The sequence below is a fragment of the Lycorma delicatula genome, chromosome 12, assembly GCF_047948215.1.
Source record: "Lycorma delicatula isolate Av1 chromosome 12, ASM4794821v1, whole genome shotgun sequence".
Classification (NCBI taxonomy): Eukaryota; Metazoa; Arthropoda; class Insecta; order Hemiptera; family Fulgoridae; genus Lycorma; species Lycorma delicatula.
Window position 1 is genome coordinate 48,954,407 of NC_134466.1, and position 21,337 is coordinate 48,975,743.

The 21,337-nt window shown below is 35.9% G+C and overlaps 1 pseudogene; it reads right to left on the reverse strand.

Moving 5' to 3' along the window:
• Positions 1–15,728: 15,728 nt before the first annotated feature.
• On the reverse strand, positions 15,729–17,466 carry LOC142332757 (kinesin-like protein KIF3B pseudogene; annotated as a pseudogene).
• Positions 17,467–21,337: the final 3,871 nt, after the last annotated feature.

Genomic DNA, 21,337 nt, shown 5'->3' on the forward strand with positions numbered 1-21,337 from the left:
AATACAAAAAAATTTTGAAAAAAAATCAGAGGTTATTAGTTAAATAAAATTTTATGTGCTTTTCATTTTGATTCAAAAATTTTTACTATCGGAGGTTAATAATTGTTAATAAATCAGTATAAATAAATTTTTAAAAAAATGTATATGAAGTCAGATTTGAACCGATGTGTGCATGGTTACGGATTCGACACAATCTAACTTAACATCAGATAGCTATGTGAGCTATTTTGTACATTATAAGTTATTTAACTGTAAATTTGTAATATTGAGCGACATAAAACAAAATTAATATAAAATGCTAAGGAAATTTTTAGGACCATTTTTCTTGAATATAATTGAATATTTTGTGATGACAGTGTACTAATCACACACGCAACGTGGTTTAAATCGGAGTCCTGAAACCTGTCTATTCCCCTTGTTAGCTACAGTAATATGGATCTTAGGTGCTTTATACTGATTTAATAAAAATCATTTCTTGTTTACAAATATACTTTCAACAATAACCATGATTCAGTGTCTCTAAAACCTATATCCATACTATCTACTGATGGTAGAACAAAAATTGCTTATTATTCTGTAATTTTATTTGAATGTCATTTTACTTAAGTTTGAATGTCATTCTTTTGAAACTAAAGTGTAAATGAGATGAGAGTCTGTGAAAATTCACAGACTGTAGTAACAAGTGCCATACATTCAGAATAAATATACAAAGCCAAAAACCCTACAACACCATACTCAATTTAAACCCACTTAAAACATGTTAAAAACGTAAACTAAAAATTTAGTAACCTTTTCCAGTTTTTTTTATTTTCATTGAATTTAATGAAAAAAAAGTATAATCAAATATTTATTCAGTTATTAATTCAACAATCTTACTTAAAATATTAGGATAGAGTAAAAGTCCCTTTATTGCTCTTTAAATAAATGTAACTCATATATACCTAATACTATGTTTTTTAAATTATTAGTAAACATCAACAAAATGAAAAAAAAAAAAAACTGGAGAAGGTTACTAAATTTTATAGCAATACTTATTATCAAGTAGACTGAAACAAATGCATAAATTAAAAAAAACTTAATATTTATACAGGAGAAATAGAGAACCAAGTAAGTGTTACCTATTGAATATATATATATATATATATATATATATATATATAATGAAATATGATATGAATATGTCCACTTTATTAAAGAATTGGAGGATCGTATCTCACTTTCAAATTAAGTTTAAATGAAGTGCAGCAAAAAAATGTGTTTATGCTATTTAATAGGCGTACAAGAAAGTCATGTGGTATTCACGTCAGATTTTTTAAATATGTTGATCCTAAAGTATAATTTATGAAAATGGAACATTTTCTGGGAGTTGATGGCAAGAACTGTGAATTTATAAATAACATGTATATCATTAATATGTGATGCCTTATCTCAGTATTCTGTATTAGATGGTTTATTTAATAGAATTTAAATATAATTTAACAGTAGAGGAATAATATGAATCTTAAAAAGATTAATTGCACTAAAATATATATAATTTTTTGTGAGCGATTAAAATGACTGTTTACTGAGAGAAAAATCCCAATTTTGTCAGAAATCAGATTTGGGATTTTATTTTCATTATGAATTGATTTTTATTTCTGCTACTGTATAAAATATAGAAATTTTCCAAAGAGGTATATATGTATTTAATTTATGTATGGTGTTTTGGTCTGTATTTTTATGTCTCTGAAATAGCTCAATATACATCTCTGAAAATAATTTGAAAAATTATCTATGGGGCACTGATGATATTTTAATTAAAATTTTTAAAAAAAATGGGAAGGGATAGTATACATGATTTTCAGTTTTTTACTTTTTTTATAGTGGTCCAAGAAAGTTTAACATTAGTATAATGAAATTTGATAGGGCTGGAGGACATTCTATATTATTTCTGAACTGTTTTTTATCTTGTACCTTGAAAATCCATTAACCAAAAAAGCTAAAAGTTGGCATTACACGAATGCTATTTGGAAAGTAACCTATGATTCGCTATTTGAAAAAACAAAATTGATAAAAAACAATCTTATTATATACATCTTCTAACTACTTTTCTGCATAGTTCCTTCTAAATTAAGGCACTTGTCATATCTGTAAAGAAGTTTTTGAATACCCTCGTCATAAAATTCTGCCACCTGTGAATTAGCCAGCTAGTAACACCGCTTTTCAACTCATTTTCAAAATGCTGTGTCGCTAACCATTTCTTCATTTTGGGAAAATGGTGGTAGTCACTGGGAGCCAAATCAGGGCTGTATGGAGGTTGGTTTAACAACTCGCATTTGAAACTGTTGATTTGGTATTGTGTGTGTACTGCAGTATGTGGATGAGCATTGTCATGAAGAAAAATGATGCCTGAACTTAGTAGCATGCTGCATCGTTTGTTTTGAATGACCTGATTCTGTACAGCACTGTTTGCAATATGTGAGGAAAAATTTGGATAATTTTGTTATTGTGAATAGATTGTTTTCTCGACTAGTTCATCTGTGACAATTGAGGGTCAACCTTGTCTTTCATTGTCATGAATATTTGTTTGACCTTACTGAAACATATGTCACTCATAATATTTCCTCCATATGCTACATTCATGATGAATTTCAGCAGCCGACAAGTTTTTTGCGTGAAGGAAACTGATGATGGCACGCACTTCATAAGATTTTATATGACAGCAGCCATTTTGAATGAGAGTTACAGGAGCAAACAAGCGAGCAATATTTCCAGTAACATTACTTGGACCACACTGAACCAGGCTATTCAAATGTTCAAAGGTAGATTTGCTACCTACCCCCATTCCTTCTCGGAATACCAAGGACTGGAAATTAATTTCTGAATAGCCCTTGTATATTCCAGCTTTGTGGCCTAATTATCTTTATTGAATAACATTTTGCACCAAATCAGGCCTCTCATGAAGTAAATAAAGTACTCTGGAGCAAAAGACTTTTTAGCCCTAAAGGGGCTGAATGGGATCTCTGTTTGAAATATCAATTTTTTTTAAAACTTTAATTTCAAAATTGTAAATTCAACTTAATGAAGATGACATGGTCATTTTTTTTTAAAAAGGCAGTCTCTGGGTTCCAGTTAAAGAATTTAAAAAATTTTATATTTCAAGTAGCTGTTGAACTAGGAGTTCCAATGGAATCTAAACGTTTTTACTAAAAAGTTTTCCTATTTAGTTATTGGACTGTAAATACACTTTAATTTGATGTTAAAACATCATGTGGTCAAGGGAGCCAACTGGGACCCAAAATGTTTTTACTAAGAATTTTGATTTTTTTTTCTCATTTATATTTCTATACTGTGTAATTTTTAAGGTAGAAACATCATTTGATCAAATCAGACCCAAATCTTTGTCACAATTGTGAGTCATATTCTGGTTCCTGCCTGGGCAGCTGTACTAATCAAAAATACTTGTTTTCACTATTATTAATGACAGTTACAATCGTTATACCAGGGGTCAGGAGATTTTTTTTACACCCTCATTATATTACCTGTATTACACACCTACTTAGCCCAATAACCATATCGGCGTCGTGTGAATATGACAATATAATTGCGCAAGCTCAGTGTCAGTAAACAGCAATCAAGGTCATACACTGACACACTTACTACTTAGCACATAGAAATATTTTCACTTCTTATAAATTTGGTAGTACATTACCATATTTTGAGTGTTATTTTGACTATTTTATTATTTATGTATTATTAGTAACCATATCTCACAAGACAGTCGTGCTTTTCACTATCAAATACATATCGTACTGGTTAAATGGATTTTATAAGTAATTCATCATGAATAATTGTAAAAGAAATAGAATTTATTGTTTTAATGTTGACTGAGAAGAACAGTTTATGTTTTATTGACTTTAAAAGCAAATGTAGCTGCTTATTGTTTAATATTATGTGGCGCCCCCAATAACTCCTGAATTTATTTTGTGCCCTTACTGACAAAAAGGTTGCTAACCTCTGATCTTTACTATTATATAAAGAGGAAGTGGGTTTTTTTTTGTTCTGGATAAATAAAAAAATTACCCGATCTATCGCTACCAAATTTTTACCCACTGTGAATAGGTATTGAACTGAAAGATTTAAATGAATATTACATAATAGAATTAAATTTGTATTAAATAAAGTAATATATCTATACATTTACATAAAGAGGAAGAGTTTTTTTTTTGTTTTGGATAAATAAAAAACTACCCGATCTATCACTACAAAATTTTTACCAATGTTTCTTGGCATAACTGAAAAGGTTTTTGGATATGTTTGATCTTGAAAGAAATATATATATAATTAATCTGCACTATATGTAATAGTGGAGGTTTACCAGTTCAAGCAAAAACTTTAATGAACTGTGTGTATCTATCACTATGTTAGCTGAGTTTGAACTGATTGATTATGAATATCTAAAAACCAAGATTTTAGTTTCAAGGTTAAAATTGATTTTTGAAACCCTGATATTTTTTTTTAATTTCTTTGTAGCAAATGAAGAAATCAACCTGATTTTTGGAGAGTGTAATCCTCATCTCAATAAAGCAATTTCTATTTTTTTTTAAATTTGACGACAGGGATGAAGAAAGTTAAAAAGGTTTGGAACAATGATTGTAACTTTTCCCAATCACGACTATAGTAAACAAGAAATTCAGTGTATTTGGGCTTGTAAATACTCTTCAGATAAATATTTAAAAACCATTTCTAAACTATTTTTGGATTTTTTAATTCAAATTATTTTAAGGGGTGTGAAGTTATATGGCGCTGTGGCAACACCACAGCCATGCCACTGTTACCATATGTGTGACTGGCTGCACCTGCCTCCATTTACTAATAAATGCAAAATAAAAAAGAATGACCGCTACAGGAAATGCAAGTAGCCATATACCGCAGGCAAAGCTGCAACGGGGAGCTAGTAACTTAATTAGAAAATAATACAAGTTTTATTGCATATAATGAAATTGTTAAAAATGACACTGATTATCGTTTGATTTTTTCATTCATAAAGCTGAATTATAATAGCATTTACAGTGTTTATTTAGAATTAAAAAACTTTTTTCAACTTAATTTTATGCATTACAATTTATAACAATTTTGTTACACTGATAATTTTGGCTTATTCTTATATACTTTTTGACACTGAATCCACTTGTAAAAAATGAAAAAAAGTTAAAATCGATTAATTTTCTCTATTAATGACTAACCACTAGACAATGTTTATATTAATAATGAAATATGAATTTTTTAAGATATTTATAAATGGCTTAGAGTGGAGTAATTTGGAAGAATGAAGTGTGACTAGTATTACATTGTAGAATAACATCAATACAAACTGTGATTACTATGACATTCCTTAAGGAAAAATAAAATTATCCCTGTATGATTTAATTAATAGCCTTTATTAATGAAATCATAATTAATATAGTAATTTCAATCGCTATACTGTGGAATAAATATGGCCAAAGAATCAGTCTTGTTCTGGTTTTAATGTGAATTTGGTACTAAAAGACAACATTTTTCTAACAGAAAAAATAGCAATAAAACAAAAGACCAAACTGTAATAATAATCTTTATTATATTTGGTCTGAATGGTTTATCAGTCTTTATAACTGGTAAAATATAAGGTTTTGAGATAAGATATAAAAGGATTTATTCAGAAATTTGTGCTAATCATTTGGATTATTCTGAAATGAATTTATTATAACTTGACAGCCTTTAGACAATTGCAAAGTAGGAATACATGTTATTTGTTACAATAGATATTTATGAGTACTCTGGTTCTTTTTTAAGTAATTCTTGTAGTCTGATATTAAAAGCATAAATATATATCACACATACATTGCAACTATGTAAATTTTTGTTTATACACACAGAAATCACAATAAAATGTCCTCATAATAAATAATTTAATTTATGACATCAAACCTTCTGGAACATATTTAAACATGAATATTTCCTATTAACAGCATTCCACTACATTTTTTCATAAAATTTCTATATTATTAAGAAAAAATAATGATAGTTCTGATTTTATATAATTTAAGACTAATTTGTGCAGCATAATGCTTTAATATAGAATAGCAATGATTTTAGTTTTTTTATTGTAATAATGAACAATTAATAAAAAGTACAAAAGGTAATCAAGTGTTAAAAGTATGTACATCAACTTAAAAAATAGATTATGTGAATGATAAACTTAAAAAATGATTAAGATGACAATCTTGCAATACAAAAATGTGAAAGTTCATTATTATTTGCCTTTTAACTTTTCCATTTGACTTAAATTTATTATTTTTTTCCTTAAAATATAAATTCTTTGTTTCTTCTCCACAACTTCAGATTAACAACTCTTCGAAGCTACTTATACTATAATAAAGAATATAGAAAGATAGTGTTATTTAATATTTTTGAGGTATTTCATTATACACATTAAATTGAATTCTATTTGTGAGTGCTGTGGGTCAAAGAAATAATTGATTTTGGGAATATTTAGTATTTATTTAACCTTCAATTTTGTCCTCTGCACGTTTTGGAAAACAAAGCAATCTGGGGTTTGTTAAACAAAAGAAACATATTTCAATTTCCGCTATTTTAAAAGTGCATTCATAAAAAGAGTCCTAGTATGAGAAAAAATGTTCTCTTGAAACGACGGTATCGCCTATTTTTCCATCAGTTTAATACAATAAGCAATAAAATCGGTACCGTCACCAGTAACTTGTTTATAGATTTAAAATAAAATTACAAGTCGATTTGGTAACCTTCTTTTTAATATCAAAAATGACGTTAATTTTGCAAATTAAAGCCAAAATACATACTATATTGCTCAAATAGACGAAACCACCACATACACAGTAGGTCTGAAAAGTTCCCGAACTAAATTTATGTAGCCTATACAGGTAGCGCTATATCTGACAACCAAGGAACGAGGTGTGAACAAGATTTCGTCACTCCACCCTCGAGTTATATTCGGACGCGTATGTTGTGTTAGTGTGATCTTATGCGAACTCGCGACATGAAACTGACAAGCGCGATAATATTTTGTGTTCGACTTCAAAAATCTTTCATTGAAACTTACTCTATGATACAGCAAGCACTCTGTGATGAAGCCGCATCTCGTACTACAACATACACGTGGTGCGGTTTAAAGATGGTAGAGAGTCGTTGGATGACGGCGAAAGTGCGTGCGCGCGCTCCTGCTCCTCATCTTACCCTTCGGGCAATAGCAGAAGAGCCAAACATCGGTAAAGACGCGGTATGTATAATTCTAACAGAAAAAATGAAGCGCCGAAAAGTTTACTCTCGTTTCCTTCCATACTTCTTAATAAAAAAAAAAAAACAAAAACAGCGCGTCTTTCTTGCGCTCAAGACTTCGTTGAAACTGCCGATAGCGAACCGAATTTTTTGCAACAATTGTAACTGAGGATGAAAGTTGTTGCTTCATGTTTGATCCGCAAACTAAACGTCAATCCGCTGCTTGGTTAAGTCCTGGAGCACAAAAACCGGCGAGAGTCAGGCAGCAAAAAACAAGAGTGAAAACGATGTTAATTGCATTCTTCGACTCACAGGGCCTGATTCATCATGAATTTGCCCCAACTGGTCAAACCGTATATTCTAAATTCTATTTGGTAGTAATGAAATGGCTGATGCGTAGAATTTGTTGAATCCGGCCCGAGTACCGGGATGTGGACAGTTGGACTCTCTTGCACGACAATGTCCCGGGATACATGGCAACAGTTTTTAACACGTTATTACGCCGCAAATCAAATCACCGTCTTATCCCACCCGCCTTATTCACCCGATTTGACTCCAGCTGACTATTTTCTATTCCCGAAATTCAGGTAGAAGATGAAAGGTCGCTTTTCGACGACATTCCGGCCATTCAAAGGGCTTGCACCGAGCAGTTAAACGATCCCACAAAGTGATTTCACCAGAGCGTTTGACGGGCTGTACCAGATATTGCAACGAGTGTATAACTAGAGAAATGTTCTATGTAGAGGTTTGATGTGAATAAATTCGTTTATTTTTAAATCTGTATTTTTACTTGAAATGTAATCATCATTTACATGATTACATATAATGAAACATAATGTAATTTCAACTGACGTCAATATTTGTGGGGATCTTTTAAACGCAGTAGAATTAGTTGAAGGGTCGCGAGTAATGTTGCGCCGTATATTGGAGACGCGCTCATAAACAGAGTTATGGGTATAGTAAAGAAATTCAAGTGGCCAGCCCTTAGGACACATCGTTTAAAAAATAGAAAGCAGCCAGATGCTATTTTAAATCAGCTTGATGATTACATTATTGGTAATCGTGTGAAAAATTTAGATGATTACGTTTCGATTGCGCCTGTCAGTGTGACTTTTCAAGTTATTAAAATATATATTGGGAAGTAGAATATCGAATAGTTTCATTTACGCCTGGGTTATGAAAGTTCACAAATTACAAGGCACGTGTAATTGATACTGACAAAAAAGTTTTTGTAAAAGACTGAGCATATATTACTCTAAGTCGATAGAAGGGCTTAGAATGATTAGTTTTATCTGATTGAAGCCTAACAAAGTAACCTTATGATGACAAATCTTCCTATAAACACACAAGCTCAGTCTTTGAACGCCATGATCAAAATTTAACTATTTTTTCCGAATTTCTAGAAAGGTTCTGAACCGATTTTGATGAAACTTGCTTGTACCATCAGGAAACGATTCAAATGTCTTTAGCTGTTACAAAATTACATGTGAACATTATCAAAAAAAAATGAAAATATAACTACAAAACAGATTAAGAACTTACTCTTTTTGTTAAGCCTGTTAAAAAAAATATTTTAAATAGAAATATTGATTTATGATTATAAGGTTTTTCTTTGTATATAATATAAGGCGCAAAATATCTGTTAGCATTCTTTCTTTTTATTTTTTGTAAAATAAGCAAACTGGAGTAACGTACCTTTGATTCCGAGCCGATAAAATAACAATGAGTGGGAATTTATAAATTCCTGTATAATTTATAAGTATTACTCTTTCCTTTCTTTTTCCTGTTTAGCCTCCAGTAACTACCGTTTAGATAATTCTTCAGAGGATGAATGAGGATGATATGTATGAGTGTAAATGAAGTGTAGTCTTGTACATTCTCAGTTCGACGGTTCCTGAGATGTGTGGTTAATTGAAACCCAACCACCAAAGAACACCGGTATCCACGATCTAGTATTCAAATCCGTGTAAAAATAACTGGCTTTACTAGGACTTAAACGCTGTAACTTATAAGTATTACTCTAATGTGCTAAAAAGTAACTTCTATCATAAAGAAACAATGTATGGTGTTGGGTTTTACACAGGATTTCGTTATTCAGAACATATAAGTCGTATTACGTTCCTCAGATTCTACATAAACTAAATTTTTTATACAGAGACACGCAAGTAAATAAGACTTAGTGTTGCTGTGTCTCATCAATTTCAATCTGCCAGTAGCATTACTTCAAAAACTTATTTAAAAAAATATCTAAAGCTAATTGTTTTAAATAAATTGAATAAAGCATGAAAAATTGCGTTTTTTGGAGAAACATTCTTCTGGTTTTAACCAGACTGTATTTATGTGAATATATATTTTTTTATTCTTACCCGTAACTACAGACCTACGCTCACTACAGTTACTCATGAAAATAATGGTAAAAGTTCACAAACATATGTCCTAAAATATTTCGTTTGCGAGTTACGGCTAGTGAAAGATTTCGCTCGGATTTCAGTGCGACCTTTCGCAATCTTCGGAAACCAGGTTCACTACCTAGTATTCGTACCAGCTATGAACGATCTGTCCCATATGACGCTGTTATTGATGAAATTATTATCGATATAGTTCACCACAGTACAGGACGTCTTTGTAAACAGATCGCGGAGTTTTGCATTCGATGGTTTGGAGAACACTAAACAAAACAAGGTTTCTCCTTATCGCCAGTTCAACATCTACACTCAGAAGACGGTCCGCTTGGAGCTCTGCATCTGGTGTAATAGAAATATACAACTCTACAAGTATGGTTTTACCGATGAGCAAAATTTGACTCGAGATTGCATCAATTAATAGACGCAATGAACGTACATGGACAGAAGTAAATTCTCATAAAAAAAGCAATTTTCAACCTAATTTAGCGTCAGTGTATGGTGCGGTCTTCTTAAAAATCAGCTGTTTGGACCGTTCATATTACCTGGCCGCTTAAATGCTTAGGTCTACTTGCATTTTCAAGTAGAATTACCGTAGAAGGTTGAAGATGTTTCTCTAGCGCTGAGACGGAAAGCATAATTCCAGCACGATGGCGCGCCTCCCTATTTCTCTTGTGCCGTTTCTACTCACTTAAATCATTTTTCCCTGAGGAATAGATCGGTCGTGGAGGTTTACATTCCTGGCCACCAAGATCGTTGAACACCTTTAGATTTCTTCGACTGGGAATGGATGAAAAATATTGTATACAAAACAAAAACATATAATCGTGAGGAATTAATTATCCGCATTATGAATGAGGCTGAGCAACTTAAGGACAGTCCTGAAATAAATAAATAGAGCAACAAAAACAGTACCGAAGCGTGCCAAGAAACTTGTTGAAAATGGAGGGCTCATTTTTGAACATTTTGGTCTTGTTTCTAAATAAAATTCGAATTTTTGTAACTTTTCTTTGTTTTGACTTATCTTGCACAGTTTTGTTAAATAGTATTATTGTATTTATTACCCATTTAACAAAATTATTGTACGTCAGAAATAAAAAACAAGGTTTCTTAAAACAATTTACTGGTTTTCACGATGGATTACTAAAAAAAATAATGTAGATACCGTTCTGGGACCGTATTTAATTTTATTCAATTTTTCTGGTCAAAAAGCATAAGAAATCATTAATTCTGCCTCTTAATTAATATCCTAAAAAATTCAGTACGACCTCATTTTACCGGGTTACCTGAAATCTTTCACTTGCCGTAACTCGCAAATGATGCGTTTTATGAACTTTTTCCATTATTTTAATGAGTATAATTGGTTATGAAAGTCCCTGGAGAACTTCGTGGTACACTATATAAACCGAAGGATTCCATCCTTGGCTTTGTTAGTGGAAGGTCGTCTTTTATTGTGCTCTGTGAATTGTGAGTTGTAACCAGTCCAGCCAGGTGTTCAGCAGTGCTTCTACCTGCGTCGCCAGACAATGTAAGAAGGGTCTGCTAGGACATCAGCCGGGCGGCCAGCTACCTGGATTCCAGGCCAGTTACATTAAGAAAAGGATAATCCTTTTCTTGATTTTATTTTTATTACCATTCAATATTTCTAATAATGTAAAGTGAACTCTTGTAGTCATTAGGAATACATTAAGTTAATAGCCTAGTATTATAGGACTATTGTGTCAATTTTAAAATAATTTTATTTTAAATTGTTTAATTTAACCTGTACCTTTTTAGGTATACAGGTTATATATTATTTGTCATTTCTTGTCAGTGTGGTTATTTCTTTCAGGAAGTGTAGTTATAAGAAGTGCTAGTATAAGTTTTAATTTTTAATTTTAATTTTTAGTAGTGGTTTTATTTTTTTTTTCTTCTTCATGGAAGGAAAAATAAGGCCTCCTCCACCCCGTTCTCCCACCCCGGAACTGTCCGACGGGGGAGAGGAAAGCGGGGCTGGCGCTAGGAAGCGCCGGGACTCCGTTCCTACAATGGAAACAGAGCCCATAGCGGGCTGCAGCAGCCGCCACGGGTTGGCGGCTATCTGCTACCGTCAGGTGGGAGAATATCCCGCCGATAATGCTGGACTGCCCAAAAGAGTGGCCAGCATTAGCGCACGATATCAAATCGAGGATTGGGGGGGCGACTGGTGGCAAAAAGCACCGGGCTGTCGATAAGGCTGCAGCTGGGCAGCAAGGCGGATTACCGGGCGGTGCAGAGTTTCCTGCACTCGAGGGGAATCGCCTTTCACTCCTTTCAGCTCCCGAAGGACAGGGAGCTGGAGCCGTAGTTATACGGGGGATCCCCTATGGGGCTACCCCGGAAGAAGTAAGGGAGGAACTGACCTCCCTTGGCTTTGAGGTGGTTTCAGTTAAGAAGCTCCTCACAAGGGACGGTCGGGAAACCCCGACCTGCCTAGTGGCCCTTAAGAGGACCCCTTTGGCCCGGACCATTTACGACCTCAGCAGTGTTTTTTACTGCAAGGTCGCAGTGACTGCGTTTGTGTCACGAGGGGGGCCGCCACAGATGCCAGAAATTTGGACACTCGTCCAATTACTCCCAGCAATGCGTGAAGTGTGGTGGAAACCACGATACTTCTGCCTGCGTCAAGCCGCGTGAGGAACCAGCCTCATGCGTCAACTGTAAGGGGCCACATCCGGCCGCAGCTGGGCCCGTGTTGCCGGTGGGGGAAAAACAGTCCCCAAACCGGAGGTGCCGGCACCTGTGGCCAAAGCGGTCGTGAAAAAAGGGGAGGTACCCTCCCCAACACCCGCCAAGCCAAAACCGGCGGCAACCACCAAGAAGGTGGTGAAACAAAAGGCGGCGACAAAGCCGGCCCCGGCGAAGAAGGCCAAGCCTGCTCCGGCTGGGAAGGCCAAGCAGGCTGTTAAAAACACCGCGGCCCCGCGCCCCACCAAAAGGGCGGCCGCGTCAAAAGGCGCCTCCAGCGGCAAACCGAAACCGGCTACCCCGTTGGAGACCACGGGCATGGACTTCCTGTCGCAGATGACAGTGAGGGATGTCCTCCCAGACATTATGATGGCTTTGCCACGCCTGCTCCAGGCAAAATCTCTCAAGGACTGTATTCAGTCCTTAATAGAGTGCCTCATGGCTGTACTGTCCAGGTATGGTTAGGCCCACCCTCAGACTCTTGCAGTGGAACGCCAACTCAGTAGTAGGCCGAACGGAGGAACTATGCCGTCTGGCCGAGGATCTACTGATAGACGTGATACTGTTGTCTGAGACGTGCTTGAACCCAAGCAGGCGACTGACCCTTCGGAACTATTTTACATATAGGACGGATAGGCCAGTTCGACCCGGAAACCGCACCTCTGGTGGAACTGCGGTTTTAGTCCACAGACGCCACATGCATACGCGCGTTGTTCTTCATACAAACGTGATGGAGCAAACGTGTGTGCATGTGGAGCATCTAGGCACGGTGTATCGGCTGGTTTCGGCTTATAGCAAGCCGAGCGATGCGGTAACCGGCGCAGATCTGGATGCTGTGCTGGAAAATTGGGATGGGCCCATGATACTCATGGGCGATACTCATCAATGCCAAACACGTGTCATGGAACAGCAATCTGACAAATCCGAATGGCAGATTGCTGTACGAAAGGGCGAGAGCCCGCCGCTTGGTCGTCGTAGGCCCTGAGGTGCCCACGTTCGTTCATCGCACAGGCAGATGTAGGCCTGACGTGTTGGATATCGCAGTCATGAAGGGGGGTACCCTCCCATTCATGATTGAAACGATAGAAGACCTCAGCTCGGACCATTCCCCTGTCCTGTTGGAACTAGGTCAGGCAGGGGGTGGCCGAGATCCCCCGCCTATACCCCGAAGGTCAGTTAACTGGAAAAGGTTCTACGAGACCCTCCAGCGGGAGTACAGGCCGGTAAATCCTGAGCTCCTGAACACCCCGGAGGAAATCGACGACACTGTCGGGCGCGTCACGTCGTCAATGACCGAGGCCCTGGCAGGCAGCTCATCGGCCAAAACTCGAGCAGTTGTTCGAAACGACCTCCCTCCTCATATCTCCGAAGCCATAACGGAGAAACGACGACTGAGGAGGAGATATCGAATCACCCTGTCCCCCGCTGATAAGCGGGCCTTTTATAATCAAACGGACAGGGTAAAACAACTGCTGACAAGCCATCGAGAGGATTCGTGGAACGAATACCTCGCCTCGGTCTCTGACGACATCTACTCGGTGTTCAGGGTGAACAGGAGACTGTGAGAAGGGAAGAAGCCTCGCCATCCGGTTGTGGGGCAGCGAGGTTTTCTTGCCTACTCGGAGGCGGAGAGGGCCGAGGTTTTCGTCGATACCTTGGAGGAGCAGTTCACTCCAAACCCCCCTCCCTCCCCGAACGACGAGCACACAACCGAGGTGGAATCCTTTCTTGTAGATTATTTCTCACAGGTGGAGGACGCCCCTCTAGAGATCGACCAAGCCACTGAAGCGGAAGTTTCCGCACCCATTAAGGCCACAAGCCCCGACAAGGCCCCGTTTGTCGACGGGTTCAGCGCCCGTGCATTCCGGAACATACCGGCCTCCGTGATTACAGCAATTTCGGTGATATTCACGTCCATTTTGTACGTTGGATATTTCCCGAATTGTTGGAAAACGGCCAAAGTCGTATGTTTACCCAAACCGGGGAAAAGTTCACTTTTCCCACGGAATTATACGCCAATCTCCCTGTTACCGGTATTGTCTAAGTTGTTCGAGCGAATTTTCCTCGAAAAACTGAGGCGATACATGGAGGGAGAAGTGCGGCCCGAGCAATTTGAGTTCAGGGAGGGTCACTCAACTACCCTCCAACTGGTAAAAATAATAGATGACCTTGTCGGAGGCCTGAACAGGAAAGCGGTGACTGCAGCCGTTTTTCTGGATGTGGCCAAGGCCTTTGACAAAGTTTGGCATAGCGGGCTGCTTTATAAGCTAGCGCGATCGGCGATCCCTTACCGCTATGTCAGACTGATGCGGTCATATCTGCTAGACCGACATTTTGTCGTGCGCGTAGGGGAAACGATTTCCTCTACCAGAGAAATAGCCGCTGGGGTTCCCCAAGGAGCAGTGCTCTCCCCGTTCCTGTACACTTTGTACGTGAACGATATGCCGCTGTCGGAAGGGGTCAAAACGGCCGCAAATGTGGATTACGCGGTCCGGAGGCTCCAAAGGCAGCTGGACTTGTGGAACTGTGGCTCGACATGTGGAGAATCAGAGTGAACGGTGAAAAATCGGTGGCCGTGATGTTCACATGCAAGACACGAAAACCGGCCAGACAGCTGGAAATCTCAGGGGAGAAAACCCCATTTGAGAAAACGGTTAAGTACCTGGGGGTGGTGTTGGACAGGCGGCTTACCTTCGGCGAACATGTAAATTATGCGACCCGGAGGGCTAAGGCCGCCAGATACCCAGTGCTGAACAGTGCCAGCCCGTACCCACTGGCAACTAAGCTTCTCATTTTTCGGCTGTACGTACTGCCGATTCTAACATATGCTTACCCGGCATGGGGGGCAGTGTTGAGCTCCTCGCTTCAAAAGAAGATCGAGGCCGTCCAAAACATCGCGTTGCGGACGATCTTTGGAGCTCCGTGGTTCGTCAGGAACGCCACTCTCCGATCTGATGCGAGATTTCAATCCGTGTCCGTGTCTGAAGGTTAATAATTACTGGAGTGAATAATGTTTACTTCTTCTAAGAAAATCGCCGCCCCAAAACCGCGATCGCGAATAGGTATCACCATTTTGTAAGTTCCCTATTACCTTCCTTTCCTTTCAAGAAAGAAGAAAGAGGGAACGAGCCAAGCAGCCATCAGCCACCTGCCCAGCAGCCACTGACAGCACGGAAGAGAGAAGAAACCTGCACTTTCCCCCGTTCAGCCCTTCGGGGCCTCGGGAATTTCAAGGTTAATGTATGTAATTTTTTCTTTAGAGTATAAATACGTTATCAACAAATGTTTATTGTAATAAAATAAATAAACAGCGTAATAATTATATATAATGGAAATAATATAAAATAATTAAATATTTTCATTAATTAAATTACTAAATTTCTGTCTTTCAGAGAGTGGTATAAAATTTTCTATTATTATTTGATTTATTTTATATTTCTTTATCAATTCATACTGATGAATCGATAAAAAAATATCACTTTCTTGAGCCGTTTGGTTACAGTTTGTAATCATATTACTTATTTGTTTATTAATGATTTGAATTCGTTTAAGCGTTTCTAATATTTCTTTCCTCTGATTTTTAATATCAATTTCTAGATTTATATTAGATTTTTGAATTTTTTCTGTTAGTTCTTTTTCTTTTTTTAACTGGTGTTTTATTTTTTTTCTCTTTAATAATCTTATCATTATTTCTTCGTTTTGTTTTTTCAACATTATCTCTTGATTTTTTGTCCGCGTTATAATTCTTTCGCCGTTTAATAATTTACTTTCCATTAATTCAATCTTTTTACGCAAATATATTTTAGAATTATGAACAAAATCCTCTTTATTTAAATATTCTTCTTCCTGCGTTTTTTCTTTAACATTTTTTGTTTTGTTATCGATACCGAATGAAGTGCTATCATCTTCATTATTATTACTATTATTATTTACAGTTATATTTTTAGATTGTACTAATGCTTTTAATCGTTTTATTTCGTTTTGATATTCTCTAATTAACGCATCTTTAGAATCTTCATGTAATCTCGGTCTGTTTTTAATATTTTTTGCTCTATGCGCATAACGTAATGTCATAAGACTTTCATCGTAATTATAACTAGCCGGTCCGACATTTGCGATCATTAATGTTTTTGAATTACCTCCTAACGAATCTTGTAAAATTCTTGTTAATTTTGAATCTCGATACGGTATATGAGAAAGTTTACCGTTACTTAACGCCGATATAACATTACCCAATGCCGATAACGATAAGTTTATTTTACACGATTCTTTTAAACGTTCGTTACTAGCACAACTTTTAGATTGTCTTTCACTTCCGGCTAAATCTACTAAGTTTAATTTACTTACTGTAACGCTATTAGCTCCGTATATAATTTTACTCATTTCTATAGTTATAATGAATATAGTATGCGATCTGGAACTGTGATCGTTCATATTGGTCATTCCAATTTTTCTATTTCTGTTACCGTGTTTCATAACATTCTCTATTTCATTTACGTTCTTACATACGTACGATTTAAGATTTTTAATCATTATACCGTTATAATCGCCTCTTAATTCGTAACTCATGTTACCGTTACCGTCTAATAAATCTTTCACTTGTTCTTTATAAATTTCTACGTATGAAGCGCGGACTAAATACTGTGTATTTTTGGATTGTGAAATGTGGTTAAATATATGTTCGAATGATTTCGGTATAACTCCTTTCGATGATGGATCTAATTGGTTGCCGCCTTCCATTGTAAAAGTTTTACCGGTTCCTGTTTGACCGTATGCAAATATAGTACCGTTGAAACCATCTAATACCGAATTAACAACTGGCTGAACGGATTCTATATAAAGATCATCTTGCGTCGAATTACAATCGTAAACCGCATCGAATGTAAACGATTTACCTTTTACGTCTTCTTCTTTCGGATTAAAAATTCGTACTTCTCCATTATATCGTTGTACGTGAACCACTTTGTAATATCCGCATTTTAGTTCTTTTCTGCTCATAGGACGGCATCTTACAATTACTCGAACGTTTTCATTCTCTTGTGATAATGAATGCGGAATAATTCTTGGATTCATTAAGTTTGCTGTTTTCATGAATTAAATCTGTTAAAAAGAAATCATTATTTTATTAATTTTATAGTTATTTTGTTTATGTATGTATAATTAATGAGGATCAGAGAAAAACTTGATTTTTTGCAAAATCAAATTTTTCCAAATGAAAAAATCGGAATTCAGTTTTAGATTAATTTACGACTGGTGCAAATGGATGAAATCAATTCAAAGAATGGTGAATGAAACAGTGGAGACTCGCGTATAGACACTATGGAACTGCAGCATTCCCTATTTCCACTTGATATTATTGATAACATTTAATATAATGAGTCCTTTTTTTTAATTCTTTCTTTATACTTACACAATTTCCTTCTATGAATCATGAGATCTTGCTGATGATGAGGGGGCCTCAGTGATACAGAGTAGCTGGACCGAAGATGCAACCATATCGGAGAGGTATCTGTTGACAGCCAGACTAAGAATGATTCCTGAAAGTGGGCAGCAGTTCTTTCAATAATTGTTAAGGATGTAAGTCAGAAAGACTTAAATGGCCATATCAACATCACTCAATGTTCTGAGTACTGTGCAGTTGAAAGCAATGGAAAACTATAACTGCTTTTTTCCAAGAAAATGTAACTCTACATTTTCATGTAACAAATATGGAGGCGCCTTTCCTGGGTAAAATATTTCAGAGGTAAACTAGTTCCCTGTTCAGATCTCTGGGCGGGGACTATTAAGGAAAGGGTCACCAGAAAATTAAAAAATAACATTCTATGAGTCGGAGTGTGGAATGTTAGAAGTCTAAAAAAGGTTGATAGGTTTGAAAATTTAAAGAGGGAAATGCATAGATTAAATGAAATTAGCAAGGTTCGATGAGAAGAGGAAAATGACTTTTGGTCAGGTAATTTTAGAATAATTAACTCGGCTTCAAATAAAGAGCAGGCAGGAATAGGTTTTGTAATGAACAAAAAGACAGAGAAGAAAGTAGAGTATTTCAAAATACATAGTGATAGAATCACTGTAATAAGGATAAAATCAAAACCTAAACCGACAATTGTTAACTTCTCTATATGCCTACAAGCACCCATGATGATGTTGAGGTAGAGTGTGTATACGAAGAAATTGACGAAGCAATTAAATACATAAAAGGGGATGAAAATTTAATAATAGTTGGAGATTGAAATGCAAGCATTGGAAAAGCAAGGAAGGAAGTATAGTGGGTGAATACGGGCTGGGCAAAAGGAATGAAAGAGGGGACTGACTTAAAGTTTTGGACAAAGTATAATTTAGTAATTGGTAATACCCAGTTAAAAAATCATACTAGAAGAATATACACATTGAAAAAGCCAGGTGATACTGCGAGGTATCAGATTATATCATGGTTAAGGAAAGATTTAAAAATCATCTCATCAACAGCAAACTTACCCTGAAGCAGACATTGATAGTGACAACAATTTAGTGATAATGAAATGTAGATTGGGGTTTAAAAACCTGAAGAAAAGGTGTCAGATGAATCGGTAGAATTCAGAGAAGCTTGAGGAAGAGGAGGTAAAGAAGGTTTTTGAGGAGGACATCGCTAGAGTAAAGAAGGTAAGGTAGAAAATGTAGAAGTACGGGAGAATGTTAAAAAGGAAATTCTTAAATCAGCAGAAGTGAACTTAGGTGGAACGAAGAGAAATGGTAGAAATCCTTGGATTTCAGACGATATATTGGAGCTTATGGATGAATGTAGAAAATATAAGAATGTTAGTGATAAAGTAAAAGGAACTATCGGCAATTAAGAAATACTATAAACAGGAAGTGCAAAATAGTGAAGAAGAGTGGATTAAAGAAAAGACAAATCATTGGTAAAATAGAGTGTACAGGAAAGTTAAGGAAACTTTTGTGGTACATAAATTAAAATCTAATAATGTGTTAAACAAAGATGGTACACCGATTTATAATACGAAAGGAAAGGTCAGTAGGCGGGTGGAATATATTGAAGAATTATACAAAGTAAATGAATTAGAAAATGGTGTTATAGAGGAAAAAGAAAAAGTCAAAGAGGATAAAAAGGGAGATACAATACTAAGATCTGAATTTAACCAAGCATTAAAAGATTTGAATGGCAGAAAGGTTCCTGGGATAGACAGGATACCTACAGAATTAATGCGCAGTACAGGTGAGAAAGCGATAGATAGATTATACAAATTGGTGTGTATATTTACAAAAAAAGGGGAAGTTCCAACAAAAATTAGTGTGTTATTGTCATGATACCAAAGAAAGCAGGAGCAGATAAATGTGAAGAATACACAACTATTAGATTAACCACTCATACATCAAAACTCTTAACTAGAATTCTGTACAGAAGAACTGAGTGGAGAGAAGAAGTGGTAGAAGACCAATTTGGTTTCAGGAAAAGTATAAAGACAAGGGAAATAATTTTAGCGTTCAGATTAATCGTAGAAGGATGATTAAAGAAAAATAAACTGACATGCAAGGCATTTATAGACTTAGAAAAGGAATTTGATAACATAGATCAGGATACAATGTTCAGAATTTATAATATTTAGATTTAAAGGATAGAAGTAGAAGAACAATTGCTAAAATTTACAGGATACAAACTGAAACAGTAATAATTGAAGAAAATAGGAAAGAAGCCTTAATAAAAAAGGAGTCCGACAAGGATGTTCCCTATCTCTGTTACTTTTTAATCTTTACACAAAACTAGCAGTTAATGATGTTAAAGAACAATTTAGATCTGGAGTAACAGTGCAAGGTGAAAAGATAAAGATGTTACAATTTGCTGATGATATAGTAATTCTAGCCGAGAGTAAAAGATTTAGAAGAATAGCACAGGCGAAACGCGCCTTCAATCAGAAATATAATATGTTTATATCAAAAATTAATTTAAACATCAGGAAAATATTTTTGAAAGTATATGTTTGGAGTGTTGCTTTACATGGAAGTGAAACTTGGACGATCAGAGTATCTGAGAAGAAAATAAGCTTTCGAAATGCGGTGCTGTAGGAGAATGATAAAAATCAGATGGGTGGATAAAGTGATAAATGAATAGGTGTTGCGGCAAATAGATGAAGAAAGAAGCATTTGGAAAAGTATAGTTAAAAGAAGAGACAGACTTATACTTATATGCTACATATTAAGTCATCCTGGAATAGTTGGGACAGGTAAATAGGAAATATTGTGCAGGCAGGCAATGTTTGGAATATGTAAAACAAATTGTTAGGGATGTAGGGGGTATATAGAAATGAAATGATTGGCGCTAGACAGGGAATCTTGGAGAGCTGCATCAAACCAGTCAAATGACTGAAAACAAAAATGCCAAAAAAAAGCTTGTACAATATATAATCCTTACGCTTAATGTCAGTACCTATGACCCAGTTTATGAAAATGATACAAAAATATTTGTATGGAACTGTGTGCTTCGCAGCTCCAGCGCCGTGGTGTCTGGCTGTTGTGCACATGCACACATAAGAAGCTGCACGCGGGGCTGCAAGGCAGAGCGAGAACTGTTGCTTCCCCAGTGCCGACCCTGGGGTGCTGGTGGATTTATTTTTTTTTTTTTACTCCGCGTGTATATGGAATACACGAGCGGAGTTCGTTCCCTTTTCTAGTTGGTGGAAGGAATATGAATACTGTTGTTTTAACAGTATTAATCAGAAGGTGGGGGAAAACAAGAGCTCTTTGATTGCCAAATCTGTCAAAAAAAACCCTGGAAGGGCGAAAGAGAAGGTAATTAGTAAAATCTAATTAGTATTTGTTTCTGTGTACATAGAAATTTAAATTAAGCACCGTTTCATTATAATGTTTTTAATCGGACATTTTATTAACTTATTATCTAATAAAATTAGATTATTATTATCTAAAATAATATCTTATTATCTAAAATAATATCTGTATAGGCATTT